A 21,656-nucleotide genomic window follows, 5' to 3' on the forward strand; every position below is an offset into this window, starting at 1 on the left:
GGGACGTCAAAGCACTCACTTTATGAGAGGAAGCTCAAAAGTTCTGCTACATGTCTTGATTACAGAGCCCAACGCCAACGGGAACACCTCTATCAACCACGGTGCGATAACGTTCTCTTATTATTCCTCGGCTAGCTCAACATTCTTGTGGGGCGGTAATGGAGGCGTAACTAAAACAAATCGTGAAATTAAGTAAACAAGTAGTGATGAATGTGAACTCACTGGGACGTCAAAGCACTCACTTTATGAGAGGAAGCTCAAAAGTTCTGCTACATGTCTTGATTACAGAGCCCAACGCCAACGGGAACACCTCTATCAACCACGGTGCGATAACGTTCTTTTATTATTCCTCGGCTAGCTCAACATTCTTGTGGGGCGGTAATGGAGGCGTAACTAAAACAAATCGTGAAATTAAGTAAACAAGTACTGATGAATGTGAACTCACTGGGACGTCAAAGCACTCACTTTATGAGAGGAAGCTCAAAAGTTCTGCTACATGTCTTGATTACAGAGCCCAACGCCAACGGGAACACCTCTATCAACCACGGTGCGATAACGTTCTTTTATTATTCCTCGGGTAGCTCAACATTCTTGTGGGGCGGTAATGGAGGCGTAACTCGAACAAATCGTGAAATTAAGTAAACAAGTAGTGCAGAATGTGAACTCACTGGGACCTCAAAGCACTCACTTTATGAGAGGAAGCTCAAAAGTTCTGCTACATGTCTTGATTACAGAGCCCAACGCCAACGGGAACACCTCTATCAACCACGGTGCGATAACGTTCTTTTATTATTCCTCGGGTAGCTCAACATTCTTGTGGGGCGGTAATGGAGGCGTAACTCGAACAAATCGTGAAATTAAGTAAACAAGTAGTGCAGAATGTGAACTCACTGGGACGTCAAAGCACTCACTTTATGAGAGGAAGCTCAAAAGTTCTGCTACATGTCTTGATTACAGAGCCCAACGCAAACGGGAACACCTCTATCAACCACGGTGCGAGAACGTTCTTTTATTATTCCTCGGCTAGCTCAACATTCTTGTGGGGCGTTAATAGACGCGTAACTAAAACAAATCGTGAAATTAAGTAAACAAGTACTGATGAATTTGAACTCACTGGGACGTCCAAAGCACTCACTTTATGAGAGGAAGCTCAAAAGTTCTGCTACATGTCTTGATTACAGAGCCCAACGCCAACGGGAACACTTCTATCAACCACGGTGCGATAACGTTCTTTTATTATTCCTCGGCTAGCTCAACATTCTTGTGGGGCGTTAATAGACGCGTAACTAAAACAAATCGTGAAATTAAGTAAACAAGTACTGATGAATTTGAACTCACTGGGACGTCCAAAGCACTCACTTTATGAGAGGAAGCTCAAAAGTTCTGCTACATGTCTTGATTACAGAGCCCAACGCCAACGGGAACACCTCTATCAACCACGGTGCGATAACGTTCTTTTGTTATTCCTCGGCTAGCTCAACATTCTTGTGGGGCGTTAATGGACGCGTAACTCGAACAAATCGTGAAATTAAGTAAACAAGTACTGATGAATTTGAACTCACTGGCACGTCCAAAGCACTCACTTTATGAGAGGAAGCTCAAAAGTTCTGCAACATGTCTTGATTACAGAGCCCAACGCCAACGGGAACACCTCTATCAACCACGGTGCGATAACGTTCTTTTATTATTCCTCGGCTAGCTCATCATTCTTGTGGGGCGTTAATGGACGCGTAACTCGAACAAATCGTGAAATTAAGTAAACAAGTACTGATGAATGTGAACTCACTGGGACGTCAAAGCACTCACTTTATGAGAGGAAGCTCAAAAGTTCTGCTACATGTCTTGATTACAGAGCCCAACGCAAACGGGAACACCTCTATCAACCACGGTGCGAGAACGTTCTTTTATTATTCCTCGGCTAGCTCAACATTCTTGTGGGGCGTTAATAGACGCGTAACTAAAACAAATCGTGAAATTAAGTAAACAAGTACTGATGAATTTGAACTCACTGGGACGTCCAAAGCACTCACTTTATGAGAGGAAGCTCAAAAGTTCTGCTACATGTCTTGATTACAGAGCCCAACGCCAACGGGAACACTTCTATCAACCACGGTGCGATAACGTTCTTTTATTATTCCTCGGCTAGCTCAACATTCTTGTGGGGCGTTAATAGACGCGTAACTAAAACAAATCGTGAAATTAAGTAAACAAGTACTGATGAATTTGAACTCACTGGGACGTCCAAAGCACTCACTTTATGAGAGGAAGCTCAAAAGTTCTGCTACATGTCTTGATTACAGAGCCCAACGCCAACGGGAACACCTCTATCAACCACGGTGCGATAACGTTCTTTTGTTATTCCTCGGCTAGCTCAACATTCTTGTGGGGCGTTAATGGACGCGTAACTCGAACAAATCGTGAAATTAAGTAAACAAGTACTGATGAATTTGAACTCACTGGCACGTCCAAAGCACTCACTTTATGAGAGGAAGCTCAAAAGTTCTGCTACATGTCTTGATTACAGAGCCCAACGCCAACGGGAACACCTCTATCAACCACGGTGCGATAACGTTCTTTTATTATTCCTCGGGTAGCTCAACATTCTTGTGGGGCGGTAATGAACGCGTAACTAAAACAAATCGTGAAATTAAGCAAACAAGTACTGATGAATGTGAACTCACTGGGACGTCAAAGCACTCACTTTATGAGAGGAAGCTCAAAAGTTCTGCTACATGTCTCTATTGCAGAGCCCAACGCCAACGGGAACACCTCTATCAACCACGGTGCGATAACGTTCTTTTATTATTCCTCGGCTAGCTCAACATTCTTGTGGGGCGGTAATGGAGGCGTAACTAAAACAAATCGTGAAATTAAGTAAACAAGTACTGATGAATGTGAACTCACTGGGACGTCAAAGCACTCACTTTATGAGAGGAAGCTCAAAAGTTCTGCTACATGTCTCTATTGCTGAGCCCAACGCCAACGGGAACACCTCTATCAACCACGGTGCGATAACGTTCTTTTATTATTCCTCGGGTAGCTCAACATTCTTGTGGGGCGGTAATGGAGGCGTAACTAAAACAAATCGTGAAATTAAGTAAACAAGTACTGATGAATGTGAACTCACTGGGACGTCAAAGCACTCACTTTATGAGAGGAAGCTCAAAGGTTCTGCTACATGTCTTGATTACAGAGCCCAACGCCAACGGGAACACCTCTATCAACCACGGTGCGATAACGTTCTTTTATTATTCCTCGGCTAGCTCAACATTCTTGTGGGGCGGTAATGGAGGCGTAACTAAAACAAATCGTGAAATTAAGTAAACAAGTACTGATGAATGTGAACTCACTGGGACGTCAAAGCACTCACTTTATGAGAGGAAGCTCAAAAGTTCTGCTACATGTCTTGATTACAGAGCCCAACGCCAACGGGAACACCTCTATCAACCACGGTGCGATAACGTTCTTTTATTATTCCTCGGCTAGCTCAACATTCTTGTGGGGCGGTAATGGAGGCGTAACTAAAACAAATCGTGAAATTAAGTAAACAAGTACTGATGAATGTGAACTCACTGGGACGTCAAAGCACTCAGTTTATGAGAGGAAGCTCAAAAGTTCTGCTACATGTCTTGATTACAGAGCCCAACGCCAACGGGAACACCTCTATCAACCACGGTGCGATAACGTTCTTTTATTATTCCTCGGCTAGCTCAACATTCTTGTGGGGCGGTAATGGACGCGTAACTAAAACAAATCGTGAAATTAAGTAAACAAGTACTGATGAATGTGAACTCACTGGGACGTCAAAGCACTCACTTTATGAGAGGAAGCTCAAAAGTTCTGCTACATGTCTTGATTACAGAGCCCAACGCCAACGGGAACACCTCTATCAACCACGGTGCGATAACGTTCTTTTATTATTCCTCGGCTAGCTCAACATTCTTGTGGGGCGGTAATGGAGGCGTAACTAAAACAAATCGTGAAATTAAGCAAACAAGTACTGATGAATGTGAACTCACTGGGACGTCAAAGCACTCACTTTATGAGAGGAAGCTCAAAAGTTCTGCTACATGTCTTGATTACAGAGCCCAACGCCAACGGGAACACCTCTATCAACCACGGTGCGATAACGTTCTCTTATTATTCCTCGGCTAGCTCAACATTCTTGTGGGGCGGTAATGGAGGCGTAACTAAAACAAATCGTGAAATTAAGTAAACAAGTAGTGATGAATGTGAACTCACTGGGACGTCAAAGCACTCACTTTATGAGAGGAAGCTCAAAAGTTCTGCTACATGTCTCTATTGCAGAGCCCAACGCCAACGGGAACACCTCTATCAACCACGGTGCGATAACGTTCTTTTATTATTCCTCGGGTAGCTCAACATTCTTGTGGGGCGGTAATGGAGGCGTAACTAAAACAAATCGTGAAATTAAGTAAACAAGTACTGATGAATGTGAACTAACTGGGACGTCAAAGCACTCACTTTATGAGAGGAAGCTCAAAAGTTCTGCTACATGTCTCTATTGCAGAGCCCAACGCCAACGGGAACACCTCTATCAACCACGGTGCGATAACGTTCTTTTATTATTCCTCGGGTAGCTCAACATTCTTGTGGGGCGGTAATGGACGCGTAACTAAAACAAATCGTGAAATTAAGCAAACAAGTACTGATGAATGTGAACTCACTGGGACGTCAAAGCACTCACTTTATGAGAGGAAGCTCAAAAGTTCTGCTACATGTCTCTATTGCAGAGCCCAACGCCAACGGGAACACCTCTATCAACCACGGTGCGATAACGTTCTTTTATTATTCCTCGGCTAGCTCAACATTCTTGTGGGGCGGTAATGGAGGCGTAACTAAAACAAATCGTGAAATTAAGTAAACAAGTACTGATGAATGTGAACTCACTGGGACGTCAAAGCACTCACTTTATGAGAGGAAGCTCAAAAGTTCTGCTACATGTCTCTATTGCAGAGCCCAACGCCAACGGGAACACCTCTATCAACCACGGTGCGATAACGTTCTTTTATTATTCCTCGGGTAGCTCAACATTCTTGTGGGGCGGTAATGGAGGCGTAACTAAAACAAATCGTGAAATTAAGTAAACAAGTAGTGATGAATGTGAACTCACTGGGACGTCAAAGCACTCACTTTATGAGAGGAAGCTCAAAAGTTCTGCTACATGTCTCTATTGCTGAGCCCAACGCCAACGGGAACACCTCTATCAACCACGGTGCGATAACGTTCTTTTATTATTCCTCGGGTAGCTCAACATTCTTGTGGGGCGGTAATGGAGGCGTAACTAAAACAAATCGTGAAATTAAGTAAACAAGTACTGATGAATGTGAACTCACTGGGACGTCAAAGCACTCACTTTATGAGAGGAAGCTCAAAGGTTCTGCTACATGTCTTGATTACAGAGCCCAACGCCAACGGGAACACCTCTATCAACCACGGTGCGATAACGTTCTTTTATTATTCCTCGGCTAGCTCAACATTCTTGTGGGGCGGTAATGGAGGCGTAACTAAAACAAATCGTGAAATTAAGTAAACAAGTAGTGATGAATGTGAACTCACTGGGACGTCAAAGCACTCACTTTATGAGAGGAAGCTCAAAAGTTCTGCTACATGTCTTGATTACAGAGCCCAACGCCAACGGGAACACCTCTATCAACCACGGTGCGATAACGTTCTTTTATTATTCCTCGGCTAGCTCAACATTCTTGTGGGGCGGTAATGGAGGCGTAACTAAAACAAATCGTGAAATTAAGTAAACAAGTACTGATGAATGTGAACTCACTGGGACGTCAAAGCACTCACTTTATGAGAGGAAGCTCAAAAGTTCTGCTACATGTCTTGATTACAGAGCCCAACGCCAACGGGAACACCTCTATCAACCACGGTGCGATAACGTTCTTTTATTATTCCTCGGGTAGCTCAACATTCTTGTGGGGCGGTAATGGAGGCGTAACTCGAACAAATCGTGAAATTAAGTAAACAAGTAGTGCAGAATGTGAACTCACTGGGACCTCAAAGCACTCACTTTATGAGAGGAAGCTCAAAAGTTCTGCTACATGTCTTGATTACAGAGCCCAACGCCAACGGGAACACCTCTATCAACCACGGTGCGATAACGTTCTTTTATTATTCCTCGGGTAGCTCAACATTCTTGTGGGGCGGTAATGGAGGCGTAACTCGAACAAATCGTGAAATTAAGTAAACAAGTAGTGCAGAATGTGAACTCACTGGGACGTCAAAGCACTCACTTTATGAGAGGAAGCTCAAAAGTTCTGCTACATGTCTTGATTACAGAGCCCAACGCAAACGGGAACACCTCTATCAACCACGGTGCGAGAACGTTCTTTTATTATTCCTCGGCTAGCTCAACATTCTTGTGGGGCGTTAATAGACGCGTAACTAAAACAAATCGTGAAATTAAGTAAACAAGTACTGATGAATTTGAACTCACTGGGACGTCCAAAGCACTCACTTTATGAGAGGAAGCTCAAACGTTCTGCTACATGTCTTGATTACAGAGCCCAACGCCAACGGGAACACTTCTATCAACCACGGTGCGATAACGTTCTTTTATTATTCCTCGGCTAGCTCAACATTCTTGTGGGGCGTTAATAGACGCGTAACTAAAACAAATCGTGAAATTAAGTAAACAAGTACTGATGAATTTGAACTCACTGGGACGTCCAAAGCACTCACTTTATGAGAGGAAGCTCAAAAGTTCTGCTACATGTCTTGATTACAGAGCCCAACGCCAACGGGAACACCTCTATCAACCACGGTGCGATAACGTTCTTTTGTTATTCCTCGGCTAGCTCAACATTCTTGTGGGGCGTTAATGGACGCGTAACTCGAACAAATCGTGAAATTAAGTAAACAAGTACTGATGAATTTGAACTCACTGGCACGTCCAAAGCACTCACTTTATGAGAGGAAGCTCAAAAGTTCTGCTACATGTCTTGATTACAGAGCCCAACGCCAACGGGAACACCTCTATCAACCACGGTGCGATAACGTTCTTTTATTATTCCTCGGCTAGCTCATCATTCTTGTGGGGCGTTAATGGACGCGTAACTCGAACAAATCGTGAAATTAAGTAAACAAGTACTGATGAATGTGAACTCACTGGGACGTCAAAGCACTCACTTTATGAGAGGAAGCTCAAAAGTTCTGCTACATGTCTCTATTGCAGAGCCCAACGCCAACGGGAACACCTCTATCAACCACGGTGCGATAACGTTCTTTTATTATTCCTCGGGTAGCTCAACATTCTTGTGGGGCGGTAATGAACGCGTAACTAAAACAAATCGTGAAATTAAGCAAACAAGTACTGATGAATGTGAACTCACTGGGACGTCAAAGCACTCACTTTATGAGAGGAAGCTCAAAAGTTCTGCTACATGTCTCTATTGCAGAGCCCAACGCCAACGGGAACACCTCTATCAACCACGGTGCGATAACGTTCTTTTATTATTCCTCGGCTAGCTCAACATTCTTGTGGGGCGGTAATGGAGGCGTAACTAAAACAAATCGTGAAATTAAGTAAACAAGTACTGATGAATGTGAACTCACTGGGACGTCAAAGCACTCACTTTATGAGAGGAAGCTCAAAAGTTCTGCTACATGTCTCTATTGCTGAGCCCAACGCCAACGGGAACACCTCTATCAACCACGGTGCGATAACGTTCTTTTATTATTCCTCGGGTAGCTCAACATTCTTGTGGGGCGGTAATGGAGGCGTAACTAAAACAAATCGTGAAATTAAGTAAACAAGTACTGATGAATGTGAACTCACTGGGACGTCAAAGCACTCACTTTATGAGAGGAAGCTCAAAGGTTCTGCTACATGTCTTGATTACAGAGCCCAACGCCAACGGGAACACCTCTATCAACCACGGTGCGATAACGTTCTTTTATTATTCCTCGGCTAGCTCAACATTCTTGTGGGGCGGTAATGGAGGCGTAACTAAAACAAATCGTGAAATTAAGTAAACAAGTACTGATGAATGTGAACTCACTGGGACGTCAAAGCACTCACTTTATGAGAGGAAGCTCAAAAGTTCTGCTACATGTCTTGATTACAGAGCCCAACGCCAACGGGAACACCTCTATCAACCACGGTGCGATAACGTTCTTTTATTATTCCTCGGCTAGCTCAACATTCTTGTGGGGCGGTAATGGAGGCGTAACTAAAACAAATCGTGAAATTAAGTAAACAAGTACTGATGAATGTGAACTCACTGGGACGTCAAAGCACTCAGTTTATGAGAGGAAGCTCAAAAGTTCTGCTACATGTCTTGATTACAGAGCCCAACGCCAACGGGAACACCTCTATCAACCACGGTGCGATAACGTTCTTTTATTATTCCTCGGCTAGCTCAACATTCTTGTGGGGCGGTAATGGACGCGTAACTAAAACAAATCGTGAAATTAAGTAAACAAGTACTGATGAATGTGAACTCACTGGGACGTCAAAGCACTCACTTTATGAGAGGAAGCTCAAAAGTTCTGCTACATGTCTTGATTACAGAGCCCAACGCCAACGGGAACACCTCTATCAACCACGGTGCGATAACGTTCTTTTATTATTCCTCGGCTAGCTCAACATTCTTGTGGGGCGGTAATGGAGGCGTAACTAAAACAAATCGTGAAATTAAGCAAACAAGTACTGATGAATGTGAACTCACTGGGACGTCAAAGCACTCACTTTATGAGAGGAAGCTCAAAAGTTCTGCTACATGTCTTGATTACAGAGCCCAACGCCAACGGGAACACCTCTATCAACCACGGTGCGATAACGTTCTCTTATTATTCCTCGGCTAGCTCAACATTCTTGTGGGGCGGTAGTGGAGGCGTAACTAAAACAAATCGTGAAATTAAGTAAACAAGTAGTGATGAATGTGAACTCACTGGGACGTCAAAGCACTCACTTTATGAGAGGAAGCTCAAAAGTTCTGCTACATGTCTCTATTGCAGAGCCCAACGCCAACGGGAACACCTCTATCAACCACGGTGCGATAACGTTCTTTTATTATTCCTCGGGTAGCTCAACATTCTTGTGGGGCGGTAATGGAGGCGTAACTAAAACAAATCGTGAAATTAAGTAAACAAGTACTGATGAATGTGAACTCACTGGGACGTCAAAGCACTCACTTTATGAGAGGAAGCTCAAAAGTTCTGCTACATGTCTCTATTGCAGAGCCCAACGCCAACGGGAACACCTCTATCAACCACGGTGCGATAACGTTCTTTTATTATTCCTCGGGTAGCTCAACATTCTTGTGGGGCGGTAATGGACGCGTAACTAAAACAAATCGTGAAATTAAGCAAACAAGTACTGATGAATGTGAACTCACTGGGACGTCAAAGCACTCACTTTATGAGAGGAAGCTCAAAAGTTCTGCTACATGTCTCTATTGCAGAGCCCAACGCCAACGGGAACACCTCTATCAACCACGGTGCGATAACGTTCTTTTATTATTCCTCGGCTAGCTCAACATTCTTGTGGGGCGGTAATGGAGGCGTAACTAAAACAAATCGTGAAATTAAGTAAACAAGTACTGATGAATGTGAACTCACTGGGACGTCAAAGCACTCACTTTATGAGAGGAAGCTCAAAAGTTCTGCTACATGTCTCTATTGCAGAGCCCAACGCCAACGGGAACACCTCTATCAACCACGGTGCGATAACGTTCTTTTATTATTCCTCGGGTAGCTCAACATTCTTGTGGGGCGGTAATGGAGGCGTAACTAAAACAAATCGTGAAATTAAGTAAACAAGTAGTGATGAATGTGAACTCACTGGGACGTCAAAGCACTCACTTTATGAGAGGAAGCTCAAAAGTTCTGCTACATGTCTCTATTGCTGAGCCCAACGCCAACGGGAACACCTCTATCAACCACGGTGCGATAACGTTCTTTTATTATTCCTCGGGTAGCTCAACATTCTTGTGGGGCGGTAATGGAGGCGTAACTAAAACAAATCGTGAAATTAAGTAAACAAGTACTGATGAATGTGAACTCACTGGGACGTCAAAGCACTCACTTTATGAGAGGAAGCTCAAAGGTTCTGCTACATGTCTTGATTACAGAGCCCAACGCCAACGGGAACACCTCTATCAACCACGGTGCGATAACGTTCTTTTATTATTCCTCGGCTAGCTCAACATTCTTGTGGGGCGGTAATGGAGGCGTAACTAAAACAAATCGTGAAATTAAGTAAACAAGTACTGATGAATGTGAACTCACTGGGACGTCAAAGCACTCACTTTATGAGAGGAAGCTCAAAAGTTCTGCTACATGTCTTGATTACAGAGCCCAACGCCAACGGGAACACCTCTATCAACCACGGTGCGATAACGTTCTTTTATTATTCCCCGGCTAGCTCAACATTCTTGTGGGGCGGTAAAGGAGGCGTAACTAAAACAAATCGTGAAATTAAGTAAACAAGTACTGATGAATGTGAACTCACTGGGACGTCAAAGCACTCAGTTTATGAGAGGAAGCTCAAAAGTTCTGCTACATGTCTTGATTACAGAGCCCAACGCCAACGGGAACACCTCTATCAACCACGGTGCGATAACGTTCTTTTGTTATTCCTCGGCTAGCTCAACATTCTTGTGGGGCGTTAATGGACGCGTAACTCGAACAAATCGTGAAATTAAGTAAACAAGTACTGATGAATTTGAACTCACTGGCACGTCCAAAGCACTCACTTTATGAGAGGAAGCTCAAAAGTTCTGCTACATGTCTTGATTACAGAGCCCAACGCCAACGGGAACACCTCTATCAACCACGGTGCGATAACGTTCTCTTATTATTCCTCGGCTAGCTCAACATTCTTGTGGGGCGGTAATGGAGGCGTAACTAAAACAAAACTGAAATTAAGTAAACAAGTAGTGATGAATGTGAACTCACTGGGACGTCAAAGCACTCACTTTATGAGAGGAAGCTCAAAAGTTCTGCTACATGTCTTGATTACAGAGCCCAACGCCAACGGGAACACCTCTATCAACCACGGTGCGATAACGTTCTTTTATTATTCCTCGGCAAGCTCAACATTCTTGTGGGGCGGTAATGGAGGCGTCACTAAAACAAATCGTGAAATTAAGTAAACAAGTACTGATGAATGTGAACTCACTGGGACGTCAAAGCACTCACTTTATGAGAGGAAGCTCAAAAGTTCTGCTACATCTCTTGATTACAGAGCCCAACGCCAACGGGAACACCTCTATCAACCACGATGCGATAACGTTCTCTTATTATTCCTCGGCTAGCTCAACATTCTTGTGGGGCGGTAATGGAGGCGTAACTAAAAGAAATCGTGAAATTAAGTAAACAAGTACTGATGAATGTGAACTCACTGGGACGTCAAAGCACTCACTTTATGAGAGGAAGCTCAAAAGTTCTGCTACATGTCTTGATTACAGAGCCCAACGCCAACGGGAACACCTCTATCAACCACGGTGCGATAACGTTCTTTTATTATTCCTCGGCTAGCTCAACATTCTTGTGGGGCGGTAATGGAGGCGTAACTAAAACAAATCGTGAAATTAAGTAAACAAGTACTGATGAATGTGAACTCACTGGGACGTCAAAGCACTCACTTTATGAGAGGAAGCTCAAAGGTTCTGCTACATGTCTTGATTACAGAGCCCAACGCCAACGGGAACACCTCTATCAACCACGGTGCGATAACGTTCTTTTATTATTCCTCGGCTAGCTCAACATTCTTGTGGGGCGGTAATGGAGGCGTAACTAAAACAAATCGTGAAATTAAGTAAACAAGTACTGATGAATGTGAACTCACTGGGACGTCAAAGCACTCACTTTATGAGAGGAAGCTCAAAAGTTCTGCTACATGTCTTGATTACAGAGCCCAACGCCAACGGGAACACCTCTATCAACCACGGTGCGATAACGTTCTTTTATTATTCCCCGGCTAGCTCAACATTCTTGTGGGGCGGTAAAGGAGGCGTAACTAAAACAAATCGTGAAATTAAGTAAACAAGTACTGATGAATGTGAACTCACTGGGACGTCAAAGCACTCAGTTTATGAGAGGAAGCTCAAAAGTTCTGCTACATGTCTTGATTACAGAGCCCAACGCCAACGGGAACACCTCTATCAACCACGGTGCGATAACGTTCTTTTATTATTCCTCGGCTAGCTCAACATTCTTGTGGGGCGGTAATGGAGGCGTAACTAAAACAAATCGTGAAATTAAGTAAACAAGTACTGATGAATGTGAACTCACTGGGACGTCAAAGCACTCACTTTATGAGAGGAAGCTCAAAAGTTCTGCTACATGTCTTGATTACAGAGCCCAACGCCAACGGGAACACCTCTATCAACCACGGTGCGATAACGTTCTCTTATTATTCCTCGGCTAGCTCAACATTCTTGTGGGGCGGTAATGGAGGCGTAACTAAAACAAAACTGAAATTAAGTAAACAAGTAGTGATGAATGTGAACTCACTGGGACGTCAAAGCACTCACTTTATGAGAGGAAGCTCAAAAGTTCTGCTACATGTCTTGATTACAGAGCCCAACGCCAACGGGAACACCTCTATCAACCACGGTGCGATAACGTTCTTTTATTATTCCTCGGCAAGCTCAACATTCTTGTGGGGCGGTAATGGAGGCGTCACTAAAACAAATCGTGAAATTAAGTAAACAAGTACTGATGAATGTGAACTCACTGGGACGTCAAAGCACTCACTTTATGAGAGGAAGCTCAAAAGTTCTGCTACATCTCTTGATTACAGAGCCCAACGCCAACGGGAACACCTCTATCAACCACGATGCGATAACGTTCTCTTATTATTCCTCGGCTAGCTCAACATTCTTGTGGGGCGGTAATGGAGGCGTAACTAAAAGAAATCGTGAAATTAAGTAAACAAGTACTGATGAATGTGAACTCACTGGGACGTCAAAGCACTCACTTTATGAGAGGAAGCTCAAAAGTTCTGCTACATGTCTTGATTACAGAGCCCAACGCCAACGGGAACACCTGTATCAACCACGGTGCGATAACGTTCTTTTATTATTCCTCGGCTAGCTCAACATTCTTGTGGGGCGGTAATGGAGGCGTAACTAAAACAAATCGTGAAATTAAGTAAACAAGTAGTGATGAATGTGAACTCACTGGGACGTCAAAGCACTCACTTTATGAGAGGAAGCTCAAAAGTTCTGCTACACGTCTTGATTACAGAGCCCAACGCCAACGGGAACACCTCTATCAACCACGGTGCGATAACGTTCTTTTATTATTCCTCGGCTAGCTCAACATTCTTGTGGGGCGGTAATGGAGGCGTAACTAAAACAAATCGTGAAATTAAGTAAACAAGTAGTGATGAATGTGAACTCACTGGGACGTCAAAGCACTCACTTTATGAGAGGAAGCTCAAAAGTTCTGCTACATGTCTTGATTACAGAGCCCAACGCCAACGGGAACACCTCTATCAACCACGGTGCGATAACGTTCTCTTAATGTTCCTCGGCTAGCTCAACATTCTTGTGGGGCGGTAATGGAGGCGTAACTAAAACAAATCGTGAAATTAAGTAAACAAGTACTGATGAATGTGAACTCACTGGGACGTCAAAGCACTCACTTTATGAGAGGAAGCTCAAAAGTTCTGCTACATGTCTTGATTACAGAGCCCAACGCCAACGGGAACACCTCTATCAACCACGGTGCGATAACGTTCTTTTATTATTCCTCGGCTAGCTCAACATTCTTGTGGGGCGGTAATGGACGCGTAACTAAAACAAATCGTGAAACTAAGTAAACAAGTACTGATGAATGTGAACTCACTGGGACGTCAAAGCACTCACTTTATGAGAGGAAGCTCAAAAGTTCTGCTACATGTCTTGATTACAGAGCCCAACGCCAACGGGAACACCTCTATCAACCACGGTGCGATAACGTTCTTTTATTATTCCTCGGCTAGCTCAACATTCTTGTGGAGCGGTAATGGAGGCGTAACTAAAACAAATCGTGAAATTAAGTAAACAAGTACTGATGAATGTGAACTCACTGTGACGTCAAAGCACTCACTTTATGAGAGGAAGCTCAAAAGTTCTGCTACATGTCTTGATTACAGAGCCCAACGCCAACGGGAACACCTCTATCAACCACGGTGCGATAACGTTCTCTTATTATTCCTCGGCTAGCTCAACATTCTTGTGGGGCGGTAATGGAGGCGTAACTAAAACAAATCGTGAAATTAAGTAAACAAGTAGTGATGAATGTGAACTCACTGGGACGTCAAAGCACTCACTTTATGAGAGGAAGCTCAAAAGTTCTGCTACATGTCTCTATTGCAGAGCCCAACGCCAACGGGAACACCTCTATCAACCACGGTGCGATAACGTTCTTTTATTATTCCTCGGCTAGCTCAACATTCTTGTGGGGCGGTAATGGAGGCGTAACTAAAACAAATCGTGAAATTAAGTAAACAAGTACTGATGAATGTGAACTCACTGGGACGTCAAAGCACTCACTTTATGAGAGGAAGCTCAAAAGTTCTGCTACATGTCTTGATTACAGAGCCCAACGCCAACGGGAACACCTCTATCAACCACGGTGCGATAACGTTCTTTTATTATTCCTCGGCTAGCTCAACATTCTTGTGGGGCGGTAATGGAGGCGTAACTAAAACAAATCGTGAAATTAAGTAAACAAGTACTGATGAATATGAACTCACTGGGACGTCAAAGCACTCACTTTATGAGAGGAAGCTGAAAAGTTCTGCTACATGTCTTGATTACAGAGCCCAACGCCAACGGGAACACCTCTATCAACCACGGTGCGATAACGTTCTTTTATTATTCCTCGGCTAGCTCAACATTCTTGTGGGGCGGTAATGGAGGCGTAACTAAAACAAATCGTGAAATTAAGTAAACAAGTACTGATGAATGTGAACTCACTGGGACGTCAAAGCACTCACTTTATGAGAGGAAGCTCAAAAGTTCTGCTACATGTCTTGATTACAGAGCCCAACGCCAACGGGAACACCTCTATCAACCACGGTGCGATAACGTTCTTTTATTATTCCTCGGCTAGCTCAACATTCTTGTGGGGCGGTAATGGAGGCGTAACTAAAACAAATCGTGAAATTAAGTAAACAAGTACTGATGAATGTGAACTCACTGGGACGTCAAAGCACTCACTTTATGAGAGGAAGCTCAAAAGTTCTGCTACATGTCTTGATTACAGAGCCCAACGCCAACGGGAACACCTCTATCAACCACGGTGCGATAACGTTCTCTTATTATTCCTCGGCTAGCTCAACATTCTTGTGGGGCGGTAATGGAGGCGTAACTAAAACAAATCGTGAAATTAAGTAAACAAGTAGTGATGAATGTGAACTCACTGGGACGTCAAAGCACTCACTTTATGAGAGGAAGCTCAAAAGTTCTGCTACATGTCTTGATTACAGAGCCCAACGCCAACGGGAACACCTCTATCAACCACGGTGCGATAACGTTCTTTTATTATTCCTCGGCTAGCTCAACATTCTTGTGGGGCGGTAATGGAGGCGTAACTAAAACAAATCGTGAAATTAAGTAAACAAGTACTGATGAATGTGAACTCACTGGGACGTCAAAGCACTCACTTTATGAGAGGAAGCTCAAAAGTTCTGCTACATGTCTTGATTACAGAGCCCAACGCCAACGGGAACACCTCTATCAACCACGGTGCGATAACGTTCTTTTATTATTCCTCGGGTAGCTCAACATTCTTGTGGGGCGGTAATGGAGGCGTAACTCGAACAAATCGTGAAATTAAGTAAACAAGTAGTGCAGAATGTGAACTCACTGGGACCTCAAAGCACTCACTTTATGAGAGGAAGCTCAAAAGTTCTGCTACATGTCTTGATTACAGAGCCCAACGCCAACGGGAACACCTCTATCAACCACGGTGCGATAACGTTCTTTTATTATTCCTCGGGTAGCTCAACATTCTTGTGGGGCGGTAATGGAGGCGTAACTCGAACAAATCGTGAAATTAAGTAAACAAGTAGTGCAGAATGTGAACTCACTGGGACGTCAAAGCACTCACTTTATGAGAGGAAGCTCAAAAGTTCTGCTACATGTCTTGATTACAGAGCCCAACGCAAACGGGAACACCTCTATCAACCACGGTGCGAGAACGTTCTTTTATTATTCCTCGGCTAGCTCAACATTCTTGTGGGGCGTTAATAGACGCGTAACTAAAACAAATCGTGAAATTAAGTAAACAAGTACTGATGAATTTGAACTCACTGGGACGTCCAAAGCGCTCACTTTATGAGAGGAAGCTCAAAAGTTCTGCTACATGTCTTGATTACAGAGCCCAACGCCAACGGGAACACTTCTATCAACCACGGTGCGATAACGTTCTTTTATTATTCCTCGGCTAGCTCAACATTCTTGTGGGGCGTTAATAGACGCGTAACTAAAACAAATCGTGAAATTAAGTAAACAAGTACTGATGAATTTGAACTCACTGGGACGTCCAAAGCACTCACTTTATGAGAGGAAGCTCAAAAGTTCTGCTACATGTCTTGATTACAGAGCCCAACGCCAACGGGAACACCTCTATCAACCACGGTGCGATAACGTTCTTTTGTTATTCCTCGGCTAGCTCAACATTCTTGTGGGGCGTTAATGGACGCGTAACTCGAACAAATCGTGAAATTAAGTAAACAAGTACTGATGAATTTGAACTCACTGGCACGTCCAAAGCACTCACTTTATGAGAGGAAGCTCAAAAGTTCTGCTACATGTCTTGATTACAGAGCCCAACGCCAACGGGAACACCTCTATCAACCACGGTGCGATAACGTTCTTTTATTATTCCTCGGCTAGCTCATCATTCTTGTGGGGCGTTAATGGACGCGTAACTCGAACAAATCGTGAAATTAAGTAAACAAGTACTGATGAATGTGAACTCACTGGGACGTCAAAGCACTCACTTTATGAGAGGAAGCTCAAAAGTTCTGCTACATGTCTTGATTACAGAGCCCAACGCCAACGGGAACACCTCTATCAACCACGGTGCGATAACGTTCTCTTATTATTCCTCGGGTAGCTCAACATTCTTGTGGGGCGGTAATGAAGGCGTAACTAAAACAAATCCTGAAATTAAGTAAACAAGTACTGATGAATGTGAACTCACTGGGACGTCAAAGCACTCACTTTATGAGAGGAAGCTCAAAAGTTCTGCTACATGTCTTGATTACAGAGCCCAACGCCAACGGGAACACCTCTATCAACCACGGTGCGATAACGTTCTCTTATTATTCCTCGGCTAGCTCAACATTCTTGTGGGGCGGTAATGGAGGCGTAACTAAAACAAATCGTGAAATTAAGTAAACAAGTACTGATGAATGTGAACTCACTGGGACGTCAAAGCACTCACTTTATGAGAGGAAGCTCAAAAGTTCTGCTACATGTCTTGATTACAGAGCCCAACGCCAACGGGAACACCTCTATCAACCACGGTGCGATAACGTTCTTTTATTATTCCTCGGCTAGCTCAACATTCTTGTGGGGCGGTAATGGAGGCGTAACTAAAACAAATCGTGAAATTAAGTAAACAAGTACTGATGAATGTGAACTCACTGGGACGTCAAAGCACTCACTTTATGAGAGGAAGCTCAAAAGTTCTGCTACATGTCTTGATTGCAGAGCCCAACGCCAACGGGAACACCTCTATCAACCACGGTGCGATAACGTTCTCTTATTATTCCTCGGCTAGCTCAACATTCTTGTGGGGCGGTAATGGAGGCGTAACTAAAACAAATCGTGAAATTAAGTAAACAAGTACTGATGAATGTGAACTCACTGGGACGTCAAAGCACTCACTTTATGAGAGGAAGCTCAAAAGTTCTGCTACATGTCTTGATTACAGAGCCCAACGCCAACGGGAACACCTCTATCAACCACGGTGCGATAACGTTCTCTTATTATTCCTCGGCTAGCTCAACATTCTTGTGGGGCGGTAATGGAGGCGTAACTAAAACAAATCGTGAAATTAAGTAAACAAGTAGTGATGAATGTGAACTCACTGGGACGTCAAAGCACTCACTTTATGAGAGGAAGCTCAAAAGTTCTGCTACATGTCTTGATTACAGAGCCCAACGCCAACGGGAACACCTCTATCAACCACGGTGCGATAACGTTCTTTTATTATTCCTCGGCTAGCTCAACATTCTTGTGGGGCGGTAATGGACGCGTAACTAAAACAAATCGTGAAATTAAGTAAACAAGTACTGATGAATGTGAACTCACTGGGACGTCAAAGCACTCACTTTATGAGAGGAAGCTCAAAAGTTCTGCTACATGTCTTGATTAAAGAGCCCAACGCCAACGGGAACACCTCTATCAACCACGGTGCGATAACGTTCTTTTATTATTCCTCGGCTAGCTCAACATTCTTGTGGGGTGGTAATGGAGGCGTAACTAAAACAAATCGTGAAATTAAGCAAACAAGTACTGATGAATGTGAACTCACTGGGACGTCAAAGCACTCACTTTATGAGAGGAAGCTCAAAAGTTCTGCTACATGTCTTGATTACAGAGCCCAACGCCAACGGGAACACCTCTATCAACCACGGTGCGATAACGTTCTCTTATTATTCCTCGGCTAGCTCAACATTCTTGTGGGGCGGTAATGGAGGCGTAACTAAAACAAATCGTGAAATTAAGTAAACAAGTAGTGATGAATGTGAACTCACTGGGACGTCAAAGCACTCACTTTATGAGAGGAAGCTCAAAAGTTCTGCTACATGTCTCTATTGCAGAGCCCAACGCCAACGGGAACACCTCTATCAACCACGGTGCGATAACGTTCTTTTATTATTCCTCGGCTAGCTCAACATTCTTGTGGGGCGGTAATGGAGGCGTAACTAAAACAAATCGTGAAATTAAGTAAACAAGTACTGATGAATGTGAACTCACTGGGACGTCAAAGCACTCACTTTATGAGAGGAAGCTCAAAAGTTCTGCTACATGTCTCTATTGCAGAGCCCAACGCCAACGGGAACACCTCTATCAACCACGGTGCGATAACGTTCTTTTATTATTCCTCGGGTAGCTCAACATTCTTGTGGGGCGGTAATGGAGGCGTAACTAAAACAAATCGTGAAATTAAGTAAACAAGTAGTGATGAATGTGAACTCACTGGGACGTCAAAGCACTCACTTTATGAGAGGAAGCTCAAAAGTTCTGCTACATGTCTCTATTGCTGAGCCCAACGCCAACGGGAACACCTCTATCAACCACGGTGCGATAACGTTCTTTTATTATTCCTCGGGTAGCTCAACATTCTTTTGGGGCGGTAATGGAGGCGTAACTAAAACAAATCGTGAAATTAAGTAAACAAGTACTGATGAATGTGAACTCACTGGGACGTCAAAGCACTCACTTTATGAGAGGAAGCTCAAAGGTTCTGCTACATGTCTTGATTACAGAGCCCAACGCCAACGGGAACACCTCTATCAACCACGGTGCGATAACGTTCTTTTATTATTCCTCGGCTAGCTCAACATTCTTGTGGGGCGGTAATGGAGGCGTAACTAAAACAAATCGTGAAATTAAGTAAACAAGTACTGATGAATGTGAACTCACTGGGACGTCAAAGCACTCACTTTATGAGAGGAAGCTCAAAAGTTCTGCTACATGTCTTGATTACAGAGCCCAACGCCAACGGGAACACCTCTATCAACCACGGTGCGATAACGTTCTTTTATTATTCCTCGGCTAGCTCAACATTCTTGTGGGGCGGTAATGGAGGCGTAACTAAAACAAATCGTGAAATTAAGTAAACAAGTACTGATGAATGTGAACTCACTGGGACGTCAAAGCACTCACTTTATGAGAGGAAGCTCAAAAGTTCTGCTACATGTCTTGATTACAGAGCCCAACGCCAACGGGAACACCTCTATCAACCACGGTGCGATAACGTTCTTTTATTATTCCTCGGCTAGCTCAACATTCTTGTGGGGCGGTAATGGAGGCGTAACTAAAACAAATCGTGAAATTAAGTAAACAAGTACTGATGAATGTGAACTCACTGGGACGTCAAAGCACTCACTTTATGAGAGGAAGCTCAAAAGTTCTGCTACATGTCTTGATTACAGAGCCCAACGCCAACGGGAACACCTCTATCAACCACGGTGCGATAACGTTCTCTTATTATTCCTCGGCTAGCTCAACATTCTTGTGGGGCGGTAATGGAGGCGTAACTAAAACAAATCGTGAAATTAAGTAAACAAGTACTGATGAATGTGAACTCACTGGGACGTCAAAGCACTCACTTTATGAGAGGAAGCTCAAAAGTTCTGCTACATGTCTTGATTACAGAGCCCAACGCCAACGGGAACACCTCTATCAACCACGGTGCGATAACGTTCTTTTATTATTCCTCGGCTAGCTCAACATTCTTGTGGGGCGGTAATGGAGGCGTAACTAAAACAAATCGTGAAATTAAGTAAACAAGTACTGATGAATGTGAACTCACTGGGACGTCAAAGCACTCACTTTATGAGAGGAAGCTCAAAAGTTCTGCTACATGTCTTGATTACAGAGCCCAACGCCAACGGGAACACCTCTATCAACCACGGTGCGATAACGTTCTCTTATTATTCCTCGGCTAGCTCAACATTCTTGTGGGGCGGTAATGGAGGCGTAACTAAAACAAATCGTGAAATTAAGTAAACAAGTAGTGATGAATGTGAACTCACTGGGACGTCAAAGCACTCACTTTATGAGAGGAAGCTCAAAAGTTCTGCTACATGTCTTGATTACAGAGCCCAACGCCAACGGGAACACCTCTATCAACCACGGTGCGATAACGTTCTTTTATTATTCCTCGGCTAGCTCAACATTCTTGTGGGGCGGTAATGGAGTCGTAACTAAAACAAATCGTGAAATTAAGTAAACAAGTACTGATGAATGTGAACTCACTGGGACGTCAAAGCACTCACTTTATGAGAGGAAGCTCAAAAGTTCTGCTACATGTCTTGATTACAGAGCCCAACGCCAACGGGAACACCTCTATCAACCACGGTGCGATAACGTTCTCTTATTATTCCTCGGCTAGCTCAACATTCTTGTGGGGCGGTAATGGAGGCGTAACTAAAACAAATCGTGAAATTAAGTAAACAAGTACTGATGAATGTGAACTCACTGGGACGTCAAAGCACTCACTTTATGAGAGGAAGCTCAAAAGTTCTGCTACATGTCTTGATTACAGAGCCCAACGCCAACGGGAACACCTCTATCAACCACGGTGCGATAACGTTCTTTTATTATTCCTCGGCTAGCTCAACATTCTTGTGGGGCGGTAATGGAGGCGTAACTAAAACAAATCGTGAAATTAAGTAAACAAGTAGTGATGAATGTGAACTCACTGGGACGTCAAAGCACTCACTTTATGAGAGGAAGCTCAAAAGTTCTGCTACATGTCTTGATTACAGAGCCCAACGCCAACGGGAACACCTCTATCAACCACGGTGCGATAACGTTCTTTTATTATTCCTCGGCTAGCTCAACATTCTTGTGGGGCGGTAATGGAGGCGTAACTAAAACAAATCGTGAAATTAAGTAAACAAGTAGTGATGAATGTGAACTCACTGGGACGTCAAAGCA

This window comes from Ixodes scapularis, unplaced genomic scaffold (genome assembly GCF_016920785.2).
Source record: "Ixodes scapularis isolate PalLabHiFi unplaced genomic scaffold, ASM1692078v2 PGA_scaffold12__126_contigs__length_90152505, whole genome shotgun sequence".
NCBI classification, from domain to species: domain Eukaryota; kingdom Metazoa; phylum Arthropoda; class Arachnida; order Ixodida; family Ixodidae; genus Ixodes; species Ixodes scapularis.